The sequence below is a fragment of the Mustela erminea genome, chromosome 4, assembly GCF_009829155.1.
Source record: "Mustela erminea isolate mMusErm1 chromosome 4, mMusErm1.Pri, whole genome shotgun sequence".
NCBI lineage: Eukaryota > Metazoa > Chordata > Mammalia > Carnivora > Mustelidae > Mustela > Mustela erminea.
This window is the reverse complement of record NC_045617.1, coordinates 104,138,487-104,158,911: the sequence shown is the minus strand read 5'-3', so window position 1 is coordinate 104,158,911 and position 20,425 is coordinate 104,138,487. Positions and strand designations below refer to the sequence as shown.

At 35.5% G+C, this 20,425-nt stretch overlaps 1 long non-coding RNA gene across 1 annotated transcript; it reads left to right on the top strand.

The window, feature by feature from the left end:
• Positions 1-654: 654 nt before the first annotated feature.
• On the top strand, positions 655-18,356 carry LOC116587819. The gene is made up of 3 exons (XR_004284657.1): positions 655-689; positions 17,577-17,581; positions 18,316-18,356. It is a non-coding gene; the product is annotated as an uncharacterized LOC116587819 (long non-coding RNA).
• The last annotated feature ends 2,069 nt before the right edge of the window (positions 18,357-20,425 follow it).

The following is a 20,425-nucleotide window of genomic DNA, read 5'->3' as shown; positions in this document are numbered from 1 at the left end:
AGTGTATTTACCATCTGTCACCATACAAAGTTATTACATTATTGACTAGATTCCCTATGCTGTAATTTTTATTCCCATAACTCATTTATTTCCTAAGTGGAACTTTGTATCCCTTAACCCTTCACCTATTTCACCCATCCACATATCACCCTCCCCTCTGGCAGCCACCCAGCCACCAGTTTGTTCTCTGTATTTATGGGTCGGTTTCTGTTTTTCTTTCTTTTGTTTTTTAGACTCCACGTACAAGTGAAATCATATGGTATTTGCCTTTATCTACCTTATTTTACTTAGGGTAAGATCCTTCCATGTTTTTGAATTTTTCATTCTTTTTTATAGTTAAGTATTATTCCCCCATAAAATATATCACATAATTTGTATTCATTAATCCATCAATGGACATTTGGGTGGCTTCCAGATCTCAGTTATTGTCAATAATGTTGCAATCAACATAGGAGGGCACATATCTTTTCAAATTAATATTTTCACATTCTTCATATAAATATCCAGAAGTAGAATAACAGCATCACATGGTAACTCAATTTCTAATTTTTTCAGGAATCTCCATACGATTTCCATAATGGCTGCACTAACTTACGTTCCCATCAACAGTGCATAAGGTTTCCTTTTCTCTACATCCTTGCCAAAACTTGTTATTTCTACTCTTTTTGATACAAGCCATTCTGACTGCTGTGAGATGGTATTTCATTGTGGTTTTGATTTGCATTTCCCTGATTAGTGATGTTGAACATCATTTCATGTGTCTGTTAACCATTTGTATTCCTCTTTTAAAAAATGGTTGTTCAGGGTGTCATGGGGAAGATGCCAGAGTAGGAGTACCCTAGGCTCACCTGGCCCCACACATTCAACTAGATAACACTCACATCTGTGTAAAAAACAAACAAACAGAAAATGGGCTGAAGACTGCCAGAATAAACTCCACAACCAAATGTAATGAAGAGCCCACACAATGAGGGTGGAAGGGCAGAAATGTGACTGGGAACTAAACAGATTCTCAGTACTCTGGCAGGAGGAAGAGATACTAGGAGGGCATAGAGAAGGGAGAGAAACAGATCCTGAGGCCTGACAACACAAATATGGAAGACAAATCCCCATAACATTTACCTTTGAAAACCAGACAGGTTGAATTTCATGAGTTCTTACAACTAGTGGGATTTTAAAATCTGAATTTTAAAAAAATCAGCAGGGTCTGCTTTGGGGGAAATCCAAGAAGGCAAGAGGAAACAGAGTCTCTCACCCTTAAAGACACACACAACAAAGAGCCTGCAGAGATACAGCATAGAAGCAAGTTTGAAAGGTGCCTGGGACATACAGAAGGGGAAGTTAATTACTAGTCTTAGAGCATGTCCTAAAGGACAGAAATCACTGGGGTGCTCCCTTGGGAAGAATGGAACTAGCAGGTGCCATTTTCCTTCCCTGCCCTACCCTCTAGCACAAACACATAGCTACTTGCAGGTTTTGTTACCTAATTTGCCAGCACTGCCACCTTGCCCCCTTTCAGCTGTGCTATACTTCTGCCAATCCATCCTCCACACCCTGCCTCAGTCCTGGCACTGCAGGGCCTCTTGCACAAAGGAAGGGCAACATGAAGGGCAGCTAGCACCTCTGACCCCTCCTAATTGTGCTTCAAAGATTTGCCCTCTCCAATACATTTTTGTCCAGAGCCCATACAGGGTGATGCTGCAGGCCTAGCACTGAGCAGCCAGCCCCTACAGTGGCCAGCACAACTCCAAAGTGACTCTTGCCCTGGAAAGAAGGAATGAACAAGACACACTAGTCTGATAGAGACCCAGGAGTAGGCTGGAGACAGAAACTGGTCTGACTGCAGGCTACACCTACCAGTCAAAGCTTCTCAGAGAACAGCACAGGGAAAGCTCCTGCAGTTTAACGGTGCAGCATCTCGACAAACCCCTGGTCTAACTCAACTCAAGTCCAAGGCATTCCACAACGAGTTTGCTATATAACAGGGACCTAGCATTGCCCACAACAAAAACAACCGTGATGGCTGGACTGAAAGAGAATGTAAAAGGCACACAACAGCTGGGCACAAATAGCACATAGGTGACACCCTAAGGGGCCAGGTTCTGGTGAACATGGGACACTACACAGCGAGACACTATAGGACCTCTTCTTCATAATGCCATTACTTTCAAGTGCAAAAGACACATAGAAATAGACACACAGAGTTAGATAAAATGAGGAAACAGAGGAATAGTTCCCAGAGGAAAGACCAGGACAAAATCACAGCAAGAGACCAAAGCAAAATGGACATAAGCAATATGCCTGATAGAGAATTCAAAGTAATGATCATAAAGATACTCACTGGAATTGTGAAGAGTGGAGGACCTCAGTGAGACTTTTAACAGTGAGATAAAAAAATAACCAGAGATGAATAACACAATAAGTGAAATTTAAAATACAATGGATGGAATAAATACTAGATGAGACAAAACAAAAGAATGAATCAGCAACCTGGACAAAGGAATAATGAAAAGTAATCAAGCTGAACAGATGAGAAAAAAATAATTATGTAAAATGAGAATAGATTTAGGGAACTCAGTGACACCATTAAGTATAATAACAGTTACCTTGTAGGGATCCCAAAAAGAGAAGAGAAAGAAAAGTGTGCAGAACATGTATTTGAAGAAATTAAGCTGAAATATTCCTAAATCTGGGAAAGGAAACAGAAGTTCCGATGCAGAAGTCACAGAGAGCTAACAACAAAATCAGCCCACCGTGGTCAAAACCAAGACTCATAGTAATTAAGATGATAAAAAGAGAATTTTTAAAAACAGCAAAAGAAAAGAAGAGAGTTACATGTAAATGAAACCAAATAAGGCTTTCAGTTAATTTTTCATCAGAAAATTTTTCATTGGGCCAGAAGAGAGTGTCATGATATACTCAAACTGGTGGGGGGAAAAACATCCACACAAAAAGTACCCTAACAAACAAGGTTATCATTCAGAATAGAAAAAGAGTTCCCAAATAAACAAAAGTTAAAGGAATTCATGACCACTAAACCAGCCCAAAAAGAAATGTTAAAGGGAATTCTGAGTGAAAAGAAAGACCAAGAGCAAGAATAAGGAAAATAGAAAGCACAGAAGAAGTAAAAATAAGTATATCTGCAAAAATCAGTCAAGGGACTCACAAAATAAAAGGATGTAAAGTATAATACCGTATGCTTAAAAAGTGGGGAGGAGAGAAGTAAGAGTGGGTTCAAAATGAAGCAATTTAATATAGACCAATATATACAGAAGATGTTATATACAAGCTCAATGATGACCACAAAACAAAAACCAGTAATAGGTAAAAATAAACGAGAAAGGAATCCACGTATATCACTAAAGTAAGCCAACTTATTGTGAAAGAAGAGAGCAAGGGAAGAAAGGAACAGAGAAATACTATGAAAACAATCATAAAACAAGTAACAAAATAGCAATAAATACATACCTATCAATAATTACTTTGAATTTAATGGTCTAACCACTCCAATCAAGACATATGGTGACAGAATGCATAAAAAACAATGTATATGCTGCCTACAAGAGACTCGTTTCAGACCTAAAGACAGTGCATATTGAGAAAGAAGGGATAGAAAAGCATTTTTCATAGAAATGGATGTGAAAAGAAAGCAAGGGTAGCAACACTTATATTGTGCAAAATAGACTTTAAAGCAAAGACTGTGACAAGAAACAAAGAAGGAAACTTTACAATCATTCAGGGGACAATCCAACAAGAAGATACAGCAACTGTAAATACCTATGCATGGAACATGGGAGTACACAAATACTTAAAGTAGTTAATAGCAAACATAAAGGAAGTTATCAATAGTAATACAATAAGAGTAGGGGACTTTAGCACCTCAATAACATCAGTGGACAGATTATCCAAACAGAAAATCATAAAGAAACAATGGCTTTGAATGATACACTGGACCAGATAGACTAAAACAGATGTGTTTAGAACATTCCACCCTCAAACAGCAAAGTACACATTCTTTTCAAGTACACATGGAACATTCTCCAGAACAGACCACAGGTTAGGCCATAAAACAAGTCTGAACAAATTGAAAAATATCTAACTCATTCCATGCATCTACTCTGAACACAACACTATGAAACACTATCAACCACAAGAAAGAGCACAAATACATGGAGGTCAAGTAACACGTTATTGAACAATGTATGGGTCAGCCAAGAGATCAGAGAGGAAATAAAAACAAATACAGGGAAACCCTAAATAAATAAATAAATAAGAAAAGAAAAAGAAAACACAATGGCCTAAAATTTGGGGATGCAGAAAAAGCCATTCTAAGAGGAAAGTTTATAGCAATATAGGCCTAACTCAAAAAAACAAGTCAAAGATAACATAAACCACCTAACCTTATACCTAATGGAGCTAGAAAAAGAAAAACATACTAAACTCAAAGCCGGGTCTCCTGAGACAAGGGAAACAAAAGCCAAATAAACTATTGAGACTACATCAAAGTAAAAGCTTCTGCACAGCAAAAGAAACAATCAACGAAACTAAAAGGCAACCCACTGACTGAGAGAAGATATTTACAAATTACGTAACTGATAAAGGGTTAGTATCCAACATATAAAGAATTTATACACCTCATCACTCTAAAAACTCATTTAGAAATGGGTAGACGACATGTTCAGACATTCTCCAAAAAAGACATATAGATGGCTAACACATGCATAAAAAGATATTCGACATCACTCATTATCAGGGAAATGCAAACCAAAACTACGAGATATCACCTCATACTTGTCAGAATGGTTAAAATAAAAAACACAAGAAACAACAGGTGTTGGCAAGGATGTGGAGAAAAACCCTCATGCATCTTCATGAGAATGAAAACTGGCAGAGTCATGGTGACAAAAAGTATGGAGATTCCTCAAAAATTTAAAAATAGAAACAGCATATGATCCAGTAATTCCACTACCGGTTATTTACTGAAAGAAGACGAAAACACTAATTTGAAAGGAGATATATATCCCTATGTTTACTGAAGTATTATTTACAACAGCCAAATTATGGAAGCAGCCCAAGTGTCTACTGACTAATAAGAAAGATGAGGTGTATATATATATATGCAACTGAATATTACTTAGCCATAAAATGAATGAAATCTTGTCATTCACAGCAATATGGATAGAGCTAAAGGGTATAATTCTAAGCAAAATATATCAGTTAGAGAAAGACAAATACCATATGATTTCATTCATGGAATTTAAAAAACAAACAAACAAAAAAATGAGCATGGGAAAAAAGAGAGAAAGAGAGAGAGAAGCCAAAAAATGGACCCTTAACTACAGAGAACAAACTGGTAGTTACCAGAAGGAAGATGGGAGAAGGTGAAATAGGTGATAGGGATTAAAGAGTACACTTACCATGATGAGCACTGAGTAATGTATAGAACTGCTGAATCACCATATTGTTACACCTGAAACTAACATAACACTGTTAATCAACTACACTAAAATTAAGATTAAAAACCTTTTTTAAAAGGTAAAAAAAAAAAAAAATTAAAAGCCAGGGGAAAAAGGAAAAAGAAAAATGTCTATTCAGTTTGCCCATTTTTTAATTGGATTGTTTTTGTTTTCTGGTATAGAGTTGTATGAGTTCTTTGTTTATTTTGGATATTAACTCCTTATCAGATATATGATTTGTTAATATTTTCCAACATTCAGTAGGCTGCTTTTTCTATTTTGTTGATGGTTTCCTTTGTGTGCAAAAGCTTTTTATTTTGATGTAGCCCCAATAGTTTATTTTTGCTTTTGTTTCCTTTGCATGACGAGAGATGGCCCTACAGGGTGATGTCTAAGAGATTACTGTCTACATATTTTTAACAAGCTTTGTTGTTTCAGGCCTTTAATCATTTAGGTCTCTAATCCATTTTGAATTTATGTTTGTGTGTGGAGTGAGAAAATGGTAATTTCATCCTTTTGCATTTGGCTGTTCAGTTTTCCCAACACCATTTATTATATATATTTTCCCAATTGTGTATTCTTGCCTCCTTTGTTGTAGATTATTGCCCCTTTGTTGTAGATCACTTAACCATATAAGTGTGACTTTATTTCCAGTGCCTCTATTCTGTCCACTGATCTATGTGGCTTTTGGGGGGCCAGTACCATATTGTTTTGATTAATATAGCTTTGCACTATAGTTTGAAATCTGGGAGCATGATGCCTCAAGCTTTATTCTTTCTCAAGGGTGTTTTGACTTTTTGGGGTCTTTTGCGGTTACACACAAATTTTAGAATTATTTGTTCTAGCTCTATGAAAAATACTACTGGCATTTTGATAAAGATCACACTGAATCTATAGACTATTTTGGGTAATATGGACATTTTAACAATATTAATTGTTATAATCCATAAGCATGAAATATCTTTCCATTTATCTGTCTTTTTTTAGTTCTTTCATCAACATCTTACAGTTTTCAGAGTATACAACATTTTGATTATCACATTAATTTTGATTCCCAATTCACTTAAGGTCCTCACATTGCCATTAGAAACTATATCGGTTTATATCACTAGGAAGAACTAAGATGGTATTAAAATAGGATTAATTTGGTGTATTGTCAGTTTTAAAACTTCTTATCGGTTTATATCACTAGGAAGAACTAAGATGGTATTAAAATAGGATTAATTTGGTGTATTGTCAGTTTTAAAACTTCTTATTTTTCCTACCTCAAATCCCCACAAATAGGCTATGAGCACCCTGCTCAGGTGACCAAGAACGCCAGTGTAATAAGGCTGGCCCCTGCCATGAACTCCCCTTCTTTCCCTCTACTGACTATGACCTAATGACTTCAAATGCACCAATGAAATCCCTTCCTTTTTTTTTTTTTTTAGATTTTATTTATTTATTTGACAGAAAGAGAGAGAGAGAGCATAAGCAGGGGGAGTGGCAGGCAGAGGGAGAGGGAAAAGCAGACTCCCCAAAGAGCAAGGAGCCTGATGCAGTACTCGATCCCATGAGCCTGGGATCATGACCTGAGCTGAAGGCAGACGTTTAACGGACTGAGCTACCCCAGTGCCCCCAAATCCTGTTCTATTTTTTGCTATGTATTCTACCCCAACTCCTAATAAAGGCATTTGCTCACAAGTTCACCTTCTTCCCATTCCCTCTCCCTTTTCTCCCCACCTGCTTGGTTGAGCCTGGTCCCTCGGTGCTCCCCCTGCTCCCTGTGCAACCCCCTCTTAGTGGTGTGCGATGACTCTCTCTCTCTCTCTCTTTAGTACTATGTGTATGATAAACTTTTCCTGCACCTCTCCTGTGTCCCCTCTTGTGGTCACACCTGACTGAACATCTCATGAAAGAATACAAACCAGTACACTAAGAGTCCATTATTTATTAAGAATTAGAAAAAGAGAGAAAGTGCAATTAGACAGGAGGAGACGTACAGCCATGGTGCAACTGTAACAAAATTTCTGTCAGTCCAACAGAAAGCTCAGGAGCAAAGATTACTCTTTAGAGGCACCCTGTCTTGGCAAAAAAAAGGCCAGCCCTTGTACAACATTCTTGTTCAACTCAGTAGCCAGAGCACAGAGAAAAGCTGAGGCTATCCTACAGGAACTCACATCTGGAAGCTGTCAGCTAGCCACACTGCTCAAAGCTAGGCAACAGCACTTTCTTTAAGGGGGACCTAAGAGGTAGATCTCTGCCACAGTTGTATCTTTTAAGTCCTCTCTCTCTCTTTTTAATGTTACTGGCTTATTAAAGAACTGGGCCAAGGTTCCTATAGATTATCCTACATTATGATTTTGTGGTGTTCTTTAACTTGTTTTTATTCTTCATATTCCTAATAAACTCTAAGTTACTTATGAAGGCTTAGTTGGATTAAGGAAACATTTTTAATATAAATACTTCACAAGTGTTGCTTGAAACTCAGTTGTTATCTATCTGTTAGGAAACAAATCCCTCTACTATAAACTTACCCACCAACTTGATGGGTATTATATGATGAAGGATTTATTATTAAGAAATGCAAAATCAGTATGCTGGAAATAAAAATAAATAAATAAATAAAAGCAAAAAAAAAAAAGAAATGCAAAATCACAATTTTATAAATCTATCATTCCTTCTATTTATTATGGGATCTTCTATAAAGAATAACGTTCTCTTATCAATATGAACTACTTGGTTATCCTACAGTAGAAGTTATACAAGAAAAACAGAATTGTTTTCCTTTAAATTGCCAATTTTCAAAATAAGGAGTGTGTTCTAGTCAGTTCCTATGACCAGTGAGAAGTGGGTTTTATTTCATGGTTTTATTTATATTGCTTCTGCTTTTCTCTTTTTTGTGTCATATGAACTCATGGGTTTTGTTTTGACCCATATTTGAGAACAGAATTTCTGAATTACTGAATAAGAAGAGAGTGTTTAAGTATGAAAACCAAAACTTAGCCATTTGTTCTAAATTACTCTCTACTGAAATTTTAAAGAAAGTAATGAACCCTTTCCCCTCAAAATTATGAAATACACAAAAAACCATTTAATTCTTTCCCTCATATTAAGATTAAAAAACCACTGTTCTAAATAATCTTCATTTTTTTAAGACAGTACATTCTTTTGGCTCTTATATACTATATGTCAAACCATGATGTTCCTCACTCCTCAAGAACCCTCTCCATCCTTTTGTATTTTTTTTTAACTTTTCATTTTGAAATGAATTCAGGTTCCGAAAACATTGCAAAAAATTAGTACGAAATATTCCAAATACTCTTCAGCCAATTTCCTTGGAACAAAGACTTGTGGCTATTTTGGAAAATGTGTCAAACTTGGGGAGAGAAGTCATTAATTAAGGATAGTGAAGTAAGAGATTGAAGAATCCTGGGTCTTGAACAACAGCGGAACCGCCGAAGCAGTTGAGTACTGTCTGCTTCTGTATTGCTTGTTAGTGAGAGAGAAATAAACCTCTATTTTGTATAGCCACTATTTTAGGCTTTCTCATATATGCAGGCCAAATGAATTCAACTGATACCTAAGTCTTCTTGTATCCCATCTTCAATCCTCTCAATCCCATAACATCCTCCAATATATTGTTTACTCCATATTCATATTTACCATGTTGAATTATCCATAATATTTCTAAGAAGGAATTATGTTCTGAAATATTGTTTCTGAATATACATACCAATAAGCAGACACTAAGACTTTTATACATACTTATGCAGTCTACACCCTTTCTAAACCCAATAGATATGTAATAAATTTACCTTGATTGTATGTAATCACTATCTCAAGGCCTCTTTGAACAAGAATACCTGTCTTTTGCCTTGAAATCAGTTGTGCTTTGACTATTCAGTAGCTCTCTATTTAATCAAAGTGCATCACAGATTCTCTATATTCTGTTAGTATCGGCTGATCATTACCACCAGGTATTAAGGTGAGCAGAATGGAAATTACTGAAAGTTAATAAGTAAATAAACTATGAATGAGAAATATCAAAATGATTTTCTCCTTGTCTCATGGCTGGCAAGTTATACCATCAGAACTAGAAATTAGGGTTTCTGGCTTCTGTTCCCTATTTCTACTATTTTAATAAATATCAGAATAAGCATCTACATATAATAAAGACCAATCTGGAATAGAAAAAAAATCTTGCATTTTAACACATAATGATTTCCAAGTCCTTTAAAACATCTTATTTCCAGTATTTCATATGTTATTTATTTGCACTATATCATATTCAATTCAAAATAAGTAGCAATGTTTTTAATATATATTAAGTGAGGCATCATCTCTATAACAGCAAAGAAATCACATCATCTTAATCTACATTCTGGATGTTTACTAAAGAGGAAGCCATATTATTTTTTATGTTTGCAGCCAAGTTGATTTTGTGATTTTCCTATTTTTACCAGTTAATTGTGACCAATATGATAATATTATTTACCCCATAGAAATTTTTTACATTATGAGTGCCACATAATTTTAGCAAAAACTACTGTGGCTTATATTTAATTTTTATTTCCAATTATAATTCATAAGTCATATATAACATTTAAAATAAATTCTATTTGGCTAATTTGCAAAAGGTGGTTAGTAAAGAGTCCAAAGTAAACTGTAATAGTCACATGACAGTGTTTTCACTAACATAAAAAAAGGTGTTTTTTTTTTATAACAAGACACATACCATATAATCAGGATATTCTGTAACTAAACCCAAATTTATATGTTTACTAGAACATAAGATAATTACTCCAGAATTGCCATGGAAATGAGGACATTTTAAGACCATCATCATTGAATCTTTATGACCATTTATGTTACAATCTCTCTATGTTTCAAATTTACTCAAATAGAAAAGTTGCTAGCCTTCTAAAATAATTCACAAATTTTTACAGTTATTACCTTGCATTAGTTCCCAGAAATGCAAAACTCATGCCTGCAAAGAATATTTCTAAGCATTTTTTTTCTCATTTACCATGTGCTTTGCAATGCAGTAACATTACTAGCATTTACAAATAGGAGCATATAATATAGAATACACATGACTTCCCTCTTTGGTGATTTTTCCTTATTTTTTTGGTCACATTGATCTACATGTAGCAAGACAGCTTGACTGAGAAATTAACTGTGTCTTTGTTTTCACTATTGTGATCTCAGCATGAAAAAAAAAATAATGTGAGAGGTTTGCCCATCTTCCTTCCTTGAAAATGAGGAGTCAGGGCTTTGGGTCTTAGAGATGAGTGTCCTCTGCCCTATAGTAGAGGAGTTTGTTTTCATAAATAGAGGATTCAGAAAGTACTGTGGATGAGAGAAGAGTAAGGGTATTAATGTTAACTGGTTGGAAGTTAACCTCCCTGAAGAAGGCTGGGTTCCTTGAAACCATTAGCATTTCATTCTTCATGCAGCATTCCAGAAGTGGGCACAGCCTCCAAACCATGTGTATGTCTGGCACTAAGCATCATTTTTGGAACCATAAAAGAAATCTCGTATCAAAATTAAACAAGGATAAAGTAGATGTTGCCATCAAAGAAATGTGCAATCAAATATATCATATAAACTGAGTACAGAAAGAAACAGACTGAGCCCACTAGAGTTGTACTATACAACATAGTAGCTAATACTCACATGTCCCAATTTAAATTTGAATTTATATGGATTAAAATTAAATTAAAAATTCAATTCCTCATTAACACTAGCCACACTTCCTGACTACATACATTACAAAGCTACACCAATCAAAACATTAAGGTACTGGCATAAAAACAGATATATAAAACAATGGAATAGACTTGAAAGCCCAGAAATAAACCCATGCATATATGGTCAGCTAATATTTAACAAGGGAGGCAAGAATTCTCAATGGGGAAAAGATAATCTCTTCAATAAGTGGTGTTGAATAAACTGGACACATGCCAAAAAATGAAATGGGACCCCTAGTTATAGCACCCACAAAAAGTTAACACAAAATGGATTAAAGAATTAAATAACAACACCCCAAATCATAAAAACTTCTAGAAGAAAACATAGGGTAAAATGTCCTTGATATTGGTCTTGGCAATAATTTCATGGATAAGATACCAAAAGCACAAGGAATAAAAGCCAAAATAAACAATTGGGTCACATCATACTAAAAAAACTTCAGCATCTCAAAAAGAAACAACCAATAAAATGTAAAGGGAACCTACAGAATTACAGAAAATATTTACAAACCACATATATGGTAAGTTGTTACTATCCAAAATATATAAGGACCCATACAACTCAATAACAAACAAACAAAAAACCAAAAAGGCCCTCAATTTAAAAGTAGGCAAAGGACATGAAAAGACGCTTTTGCAAAAAGGATACACAAATAGCCAACAAGTCCATGAAAAGATGCTTAACAGCACTAGTTAGCAGGGAAATGCAAATCAAAGCACAAGGAGGTATCACCTCAGAGCTGTCAGAATAGCTATTATCGAAAAGACAAGAGATAACAGGTGCTGACTGAGGATGTGGAGAAAAGAGAACCCCAGTACACTTTTGTAGGAATGTAAATTGGTGCAGCCACTATGGAAAACGCTATGGAGGTTTCTCAAAAAATTAAAAATAAAACCTGGAAACAACCTAAGTATCCTTTAACTGATTAAATATAATATAATATAATATAATATAATATAATATAATATAATAATAATATAATATAAATACATATATGCATTATGTATATAAATATCCATTTTTAGCCATAAAATAGAAAATCTTGGCCTTATGACAACACAGTTGAACCTAAAAGGCATTACATTAAGTGAAATAAGTCCTACCAAAAAAGCACAAATAATGTTTGACCTCACAAATATGTATAATCTTAAAAAATAAGAAACAAACAAAATAAACCTCCTATAAACAGAGTGGAGTGCAGACTGGTAATTGCCAGGAGTAGGAGCAAGAGTATATGGGAAAATGGGTGTGTAAGGTTTTATAGGCGAGATAAACATGACAACAGGAGAGGTAGGCGCCAGGCAAGATTTATTAAAGGCACTCTCCAGTGAAGTTTCAGGGCTCGGGAGAAGGGGAGCCAGGAAAGTCACTCCGGGAGGAGGTAGGCACTCTGCGGTGAGGTTCCTCCACTCCGGAAAGGGGGAGTCGAGGAAGTGGCACTGGGAGGGAGTTGGCGGGGGTCTTTTATGGGGCCAAAGTAGGGCATGGGTTCACATCCATATTTGGTGATCGGAAGGTATGGGGTGAGGACTCTTGATACTCCTGTTTCCCGCATAGGTATTGGGTTACTTATGGAGACATGACCTAATAGCCTAAACTCTCACCTTATGAAACCAAAAAAAAAAAAAAAAAGGAGGGGGGCATTGTAAATAAGCCTAAAGGAAAGAGAAAGGACATAAGATTAGAGGAGAAATTAAGGGAATAGGGGATAAAAGTTCAATAGAGAAAAATCAATGAAACTAAAAGCTAGTTCTTAAAAAGATCTACAATTTGAAAGGTTTTTAACTATACTCACCAAATAAAAAGGAAGAAAAGATTCAAATCACTAAAATCAGGAATAAGAGAGTAGACATTACTAGTGGACTTAAAGAAATAAAAAGAATTGAGAGGTAATCCTATGCACTACTGTATGCCAGTGAATTAAACAAACCAGATAAAATGGGAATATTCCTGGAAACAAACAAACTACCAAAACTGACTAAAAAAAAAAAAAAAAAGAGAGAGAGAGAGAGAGAGTAATCTGAGGAAATTTATATTAAGTAAACAGATTTAGTTAGTAATCAAAACACTTCCCCTAAAGGAAAGGCCAGGCCAAGATAGCTTAACTAATTAGTTCTACCAAACTTTAAAAATAATTAAACCTATCTTTCACAAACTCTTTTCAAAAATGGGAAGGGAAGATTTCCCAACTCATTCTATGATGCTGGTAGTATTACTCTAATACCAAAACCACAGAAAGACATCACAAGAAAGGAAAACTGTAGAACAATGTTCTGTTTGAATATAGCCACAAGACTTATCAACAAAATGCTAGCAAAGTAAATCAAGCAACAAAGAAAAAGGATTGTATTTGATGATCAAGTGGAATTTATAAGCAATTCAAGATCAGGTAAACATATTAAAATCAATCAATGTAATACAGCATATAAACAAAATAAAGGGGAAAAAAACCAACATGATCACCCATCAGCAGATGCAGAAAAGCAATGGATAAAATCCATACCTTTTATGATAAAAAATACTCTACAAAATAGGAATAGAGAGCACTTTCACAACCCGGTAGAAAGCATTTTTGTGAAAAACCCACAGCTATCAACATGCTTATTGGAGAAAGACTGGATATTTTTTCCTGAGATCAGGAACAAGACAAAGATGTCTCACTTGTACCACCTCTATGCAACATTGTACTAAAGATGATATTTAGGGCAATTGGACAAGAAAAAACAATAGAAGATATCCAAGATTGGAAGGGAAGAAATAAATTTTATTTATTTTCATATGACCACATCTTGAATAGAGAAACTTTAACAGAATATACAAAAATATTATTAGCACTAATAAACCAGTTCAGTAAGGTTGTGGGATAGGTATGCAAAAAACCCCACTGCAATTGTATACATTAGTCATGAACATTAAAGCTACAGTAATCAAGACAGTATGGTAAGGACATAAAGATAGATAAGTAGATGAAAGGAACAGAATATGGAGTTAAGAGATAAACCTACACATTTATGGCAAACTGACTTCTGACAAGGCTATCAAACCAATCCAATAGAGAAAGAAAAGTCTTTCAACAAACTATGCTGTAACAACTGGGTATCTCCGTGCAAAAGAATGAAATTGGATTCCTACCTCAAATCACATACAAAAATGAACTCAAAATGGACCAGAGACCTAAATATAAGGAATAAAAACTATAAAAAAATCCTAAAAGAAAATATAAGAGTAAATTTTTGTGACTTTGAATTAGGTAATACTTCTTAAAATATGATACCAAAAGTAAAAATGCAAAAAAAACTAGATAAATTAGACTTCATAAAAATTAAAAACTTCTATGCTTCAAAGGACACTACCAAGAAAGTACAAAGACAGCAGACAAAATTGGAGAAAATATTTACAAATAAAATAGAAAGTAGTTTGACAAATAAAAAACAGGCAAATAACCCAACTTTAAAATGAGCAGTGTGGTGATCATTTTGCAATATGTATAATTAGTGAACCACATTGTACATCTGAAAATAGGATGTTATATGTCAATTACACCTCAATTTTAAAAATGAGCAAAAAATATGAATAAACCTTTCTCCAAAGAAATGGAGAAATCAGAAATGGGGAAATCAGAAACCTCATATATTGCTGATAGACTTACAAAATAGTGTGGCCTCTTTGGAAAACAGTCTGGCAGTTCCTCAAAAAGTTAAAAAAAAAGAAAAAGAAAGATATACTATATAACCCAGCAAGTGAATTCTTACATATGTATCCAAGAAAATTGGAAAATATTCACAAAAACATTTGTACTCTAACGTTCATAGAAGAATTATTCATAATAGCCAAAAAGTAGAAATAATTAAAATGTCCATCAGTAGATGAATGGATAAACAAAAAGTAGAGTATCTATCTATATGATGAAATATCATTCAGCTGTGAAAAGGAATTAAATACTGGTACATGCTACAACATGGGACGAATCTTGAAAACACGGTTAAGTGAAAGAAACTGATCACAAAAGACTCCCTATTATATTTCATTTATATGAAATATCTGGAATATGTAAACCTATAGTGACAAAAAGTAGAGTAGTGGTTGCCAGTGTTTAGGGGATTGTGAAATGTGAATACTATTCCTATGGAGTTGTTTTGTTTTGATTTTGGAAGGATGAAAACATTACAAAATAAACATGGCAATAGATGAATATACTCAATATACTAAAAACCCCTGAGTTCTGTTTTAAAGGATTGAAATATAATTATGGTATATAAATTTATCTTAGTAAAATTTCTTATTAAAAAAACCTTAAGATCTACATGGAAAACTATGATGCACTATTGAGAGAAATTAGAAAAGATGTACCTAGATTGTGCACTATTATACATTCATGGATTGGAAAATGTCATTTTAAATGTGAGTGAACTATTTTCAAACATGTCTCTTGATTCAATACAGTCCCAATCAATTACAAGTTTATTCTTAAATTTTTTTAAGATTTTATTTATTTGAGAGTGGGGGGGGCAGAGGGAGAGGGAGAATCTCAAGCAGACTCCACACTGAGCACCCCTATTCTAAAATTTATGTAGAAATGCAAAACGCCAAGAAGAATAAGACATTTCTGTGGTAGAACACATTTTATATGTAGGTAGTCATATTTTACCAGATGTTTAACTTGAACATTATTTAACATTTTTTAAAACCATATTAATGGAGATATTCTTGCACTGACACTTAGATGAACAGAACTGCCCACTGTTGTAGGGGCTCCAGCCAACCACAGGACCCAATATTGCTTCCAAAGAAATGAAGTGGGGGGGGGTAACAGCAACCATAGATGTCAAACTGTACCTGGGAAAGGACACTTCTGGATCACACAGCAAGACCTCCAACTCCCTGCCAGCAAGCTGCACAGGCTCCCCAAGAGATGTCATTATCCTTACAATAACGTAATCCCTTATTTTATACTGTTAAAATTTTTGAACCTGAATTATCACATTAGGGCAGACTTTACAGGGATTCTTCAAAAGCACTTAGAAAGGAAATAATTATGGAGAGCGGAGTGAGGTCTAGTAGCTGGGAATGCAGTATGTGAGCATAGTTTCTGGTTACTGTAAGCATCTCCCAGAAGGCCTAGCCTTCTAACCTAATTTAAGCTGGAATGAGCTGCACCTCTGGGGATGCTTCATTCCCTTCAGCTATACATTCTCAAATTGTTGAAAACCCTCACAGTTCTAATACACAGGAGAAAAGGAGAAAATATTCCATCCTTATCCCGGGATCAGCCTTATATTTTATGTATCCTGCCTGAATGAATATTTATATACTGTAGTTTACATACTGTACTATGTCATACTTTACTGATTTCACTCAACCTCTCAGCTGGTCACAATAGCTTGTACTTCTATTCTTTCAAGTACTGTAAATCTATCCCGAACTTGACCTTAAGCCCTTGGTAACACTACATACTTCAATTCCTTTATTGGAAAATAGGCATAAAAGTATGTCGTACAAACTCTAACTATCACATGAGTATGTAAATACATCTCGTGAAGTATTTTCAACTACAAGGTAAGATTTCTATATTAGTTGGGCAACTGCTATAACAAATAAACCCTAAGCTTTCATTGACTTAAAATCATACAAGCGGATTTCTCATTTATGTAACAGACTGGACTGGGTTCAGTTGGTGAGGGGAGACAGTCTGCTGCAGTGATTCAGTGACCCCAGTTTCTGTTTCTGACATCAAAAAGAGGCTTCCTGAGTCCCCTCAGGCATTGGCATTTCCCTGGCAACACAACTAACTGAAAGGGAAACTGAAATATCGTTTTCTCACATGCCCAGGGAGAAGAAAAACCACTTTAATGATAGGCTAGCACCACAATATTAAAGCTATTCCCCGATCACCTTCGATATCCCATTTTATATACAACCACTGAATTTGCATTCAGGTCAATTCAGAGAATGGGAGCAAGCTAGTATGAATAAATTGAAAACCAAGGGGTAACTGCCTGCCATATAACTTAACTCAGGTAGTAAAAATGGAATCCTAATAAAGAAAGGTTGGAAGTTGTTATTTGTCAAGTGGTGGTAAGCGAGTTGGGGGTGAGGTAGGAAGAAGGAGTATATAGGCAGCCTGTGGATCACACTGTGGGATGGAAAAGAGCTACTGCAATACATTTTTGAAAAATATGTGAATAGTTTAAAGGATCAGTGAGCAAGTGAATGTAAAAGCAGCGAACTTCAAAAAAGCAAATAAAAAACTGAAAAACAAAGCTACAAGCCACTCTAAAACATAAAAACCACCAACAAAAAACTGTCTCTTCTTGCCAAGGGGTCTAGTTTTTTAAAATTTAATTTACATTCAATTAATTAACACATAGTGTATTATTAGTTTCAGAGGTAAAGTTCCATGATTCATCAGTTAGATATAACACCCACTGTTCATTACTTCATGTGCCCTCCATAATGTTCATCACCCAGTTACCCCATCCCCCACCCACCTCCCCTCCAGGAACCCTCAGTTTATGTCCTATGGTTAAGGTCTCTTTTGGTTTGTCTCCCTCTCTGATTTCATCTTGTTTTATTTTTCCCTCCCTTTCTCAATGCTCCTCTGTTTTGCTTCTTAAATTCCAAATTTAAGTGAAATCATATTATAATTATCTTTTTCTGATTGACTTATTCAGCTTAGCGTAATACCCTCTAGTTCCAGCCACATTGTTGTAAATGGCAAGAATTCATCTTGTTAAATGTCTGATAAATATTCCATGGTGTGTGTCTGTATATACATACACACAATATACACACCACATCTCCTTTACCCATTCATCTGTAAATGGACATCTTGGCTCTTTCCATAGTTTAGCTATTATAGACATTGCTTCTATAAACATTGGGGGGCAGGTGCCCCTTCAGATCACTACATTTCCATCTTTGGAGTAAATATCTAGTAGTACAATTGCTGGGTCAGAGGAAGCTCTTTTTTTTAAACTTTTTGAGGAACCTCCGTGCTGTTTTCCAGGGTGGCTTTACAAGCTTGCATTCCCCTACCAGCACTGTAAGAGGTTTCCCTTTCTCCACATCCTAGCCAACATTTGTTGTTTCCTAACTAGTTAATTTTAGCCATTCTGAGTGATGTGAGGTGAAATTTCATTGTGGTTCTTAATTTGTATTTCCCTGATGCCAAGTTATGTTAAGCATTTTTTCAAACGTCTGTTGGCCATTTGTATGTCTTCTCTGGAGAAATGTCTGTTTGTGTCTTTTGCCCATTTCTTTTCTGGATTATTTGTTCTTTGGGTGCTGAGTTTGATAAGTTCTACACAGATTTTAGATATTAATCCTTTATCTGACAAAACATTTGCAAATATCTTCTCCCGTTCTATTGGCTGTCTTTTTGTTTTGTCAACGGTCTCCTTTGCTGTAGAGAAGCTTTTTATCTTGATGAAGTCCCAATAGTTCATTTTTGCTTTTGTTTCCCATGCCTCTGGAGACATGTCTTGCAAGAAGTTGCTAAGGCTGAGGTCGAAGAGGTTGCTGCCTGTGTTGTCCTCTAGGATTTTGATGGATTCCTGGCTCACATCTATGTTTTTCATTCATTGTGGGTATTTTTGTGTATGGTGTAAGGAAATGGTCCAGTTTCATTTTTCTGCATCTGGCTGTCCAATTTTCCCAACACCATTTATTGAAGAGACTGTCTTTTTTCCACTGGACATTCTTTCCTGCTCTGTCGGAGATTAGTTGATCACAGAGTTGAGGGTCTTTTTCTGGGTTCTCTATTTCGTTCCATTGACTTATGTGTCTGTTTTTGTGCCAGTACCATACTTTCTTGATGATTACAGCTTTGTAACAGAGTTTCAAGTCTGGAATTATGATACCACCAGTTTTAGTTTTCTTTTTCAACTTTCCTTTAGCTATTTAGGGTCTTTTCTGGTTCCATACAGAGCATAGTTTTCCACCACAAAATCGGTCTTGATAAGCCACCTATTCTTGGAGTGAAGAAGGGAGGGGGGAGGGTGGAGAAGGGGGCAGGAACTGCTACCTTATGTCTAAAATATAACAAAGTAGTTTTCAAAAATTATCTTCAAAATCGTTTTGTTCAGGATATCATCCATGTGATAAGCTAATCATATTTTAATAAGGTATAACATATGGTAATGTTACCCTCATGTACTTCCTTTGGAAAGATGTTAAGTAGAAATTACATTCCATTATAAATCATAATTAAAATGTCTAGCATTTATTCTAAGCTTAATCAAAGGTAAGATAGTAAGTATACAGTGTTGTACCTTAAAACCAAGTTTATGGTATGCCAAAAAGGGAATGAAGTAAATGGGAGTCAGGTAACATGGGACCCAGTCCATTCTGAGGTTAAATAGTTGTATAAAACTGAATAATAGGGCGGTGCCTGGGTGGCTCAGTCATTAAGCGTCTGCCTTCGGCTCAGGTCATGATCCCAGGGTCCTGGGATGGAGCCCCGAATTGGGCTCCCTGTTCAGCAGGAAGCCTGCTTCTTCCTCTCCCGCTTTCCCTGCTTGTGTTCCCTCTCTCACTGTGTCTCTCTCTGTTAAATAAATTTTAAAAATCTTTAAAAAAAATCCTGAATAGGTCCTGGGATCGAGTCCCGCATCGGGTTCTCTGCTCCGCGGGGAGCCTGCTTCCTCCTCTCTCTCTCTCTGCCTGCCTCTCTGCCTACTTGTGATCTCTCTGTGTCAAATGAATAAATAAAATCTTTAAAAACAAACAAACAAACAAACAAACAAAAAACCCTGAATACTATGGGTGGGGGGATGGGACAACTGGGTGATGGACATTACAAAGGGCACATGTTGTGATGAGCAATGGGTGTTACACACAACTGTTGTTGAACAATACATCTGAAACTAATGATGTACTATGGATTGGCTAATTGAATTCAAATTTTTAAAAAACCTGAATAATACTTCCTCCAAAGTTCTCAGATTAATAAAATGAAGGAAAAAGAAACATCTCCTAAGTGCTTATAAAACATCAAGTACATTAATTACATAATCATATTAGGTATTTCAACATTTTCATATACTTATGATGACCTACATCCCTTTAACTTATCTCTGATTTCTGTAGTTTTATGTGCAATCACTGAAGACAAATGCCCATATCCTGTCCTTTGGAGCAGCATTTCTAGAAGATAGTCTGAACTCCTTTCAGAAGCCCATGGGAATTGACACCCTTTTACCTGGAATAATGAACTCCATAATAAATACTGTTGGTTC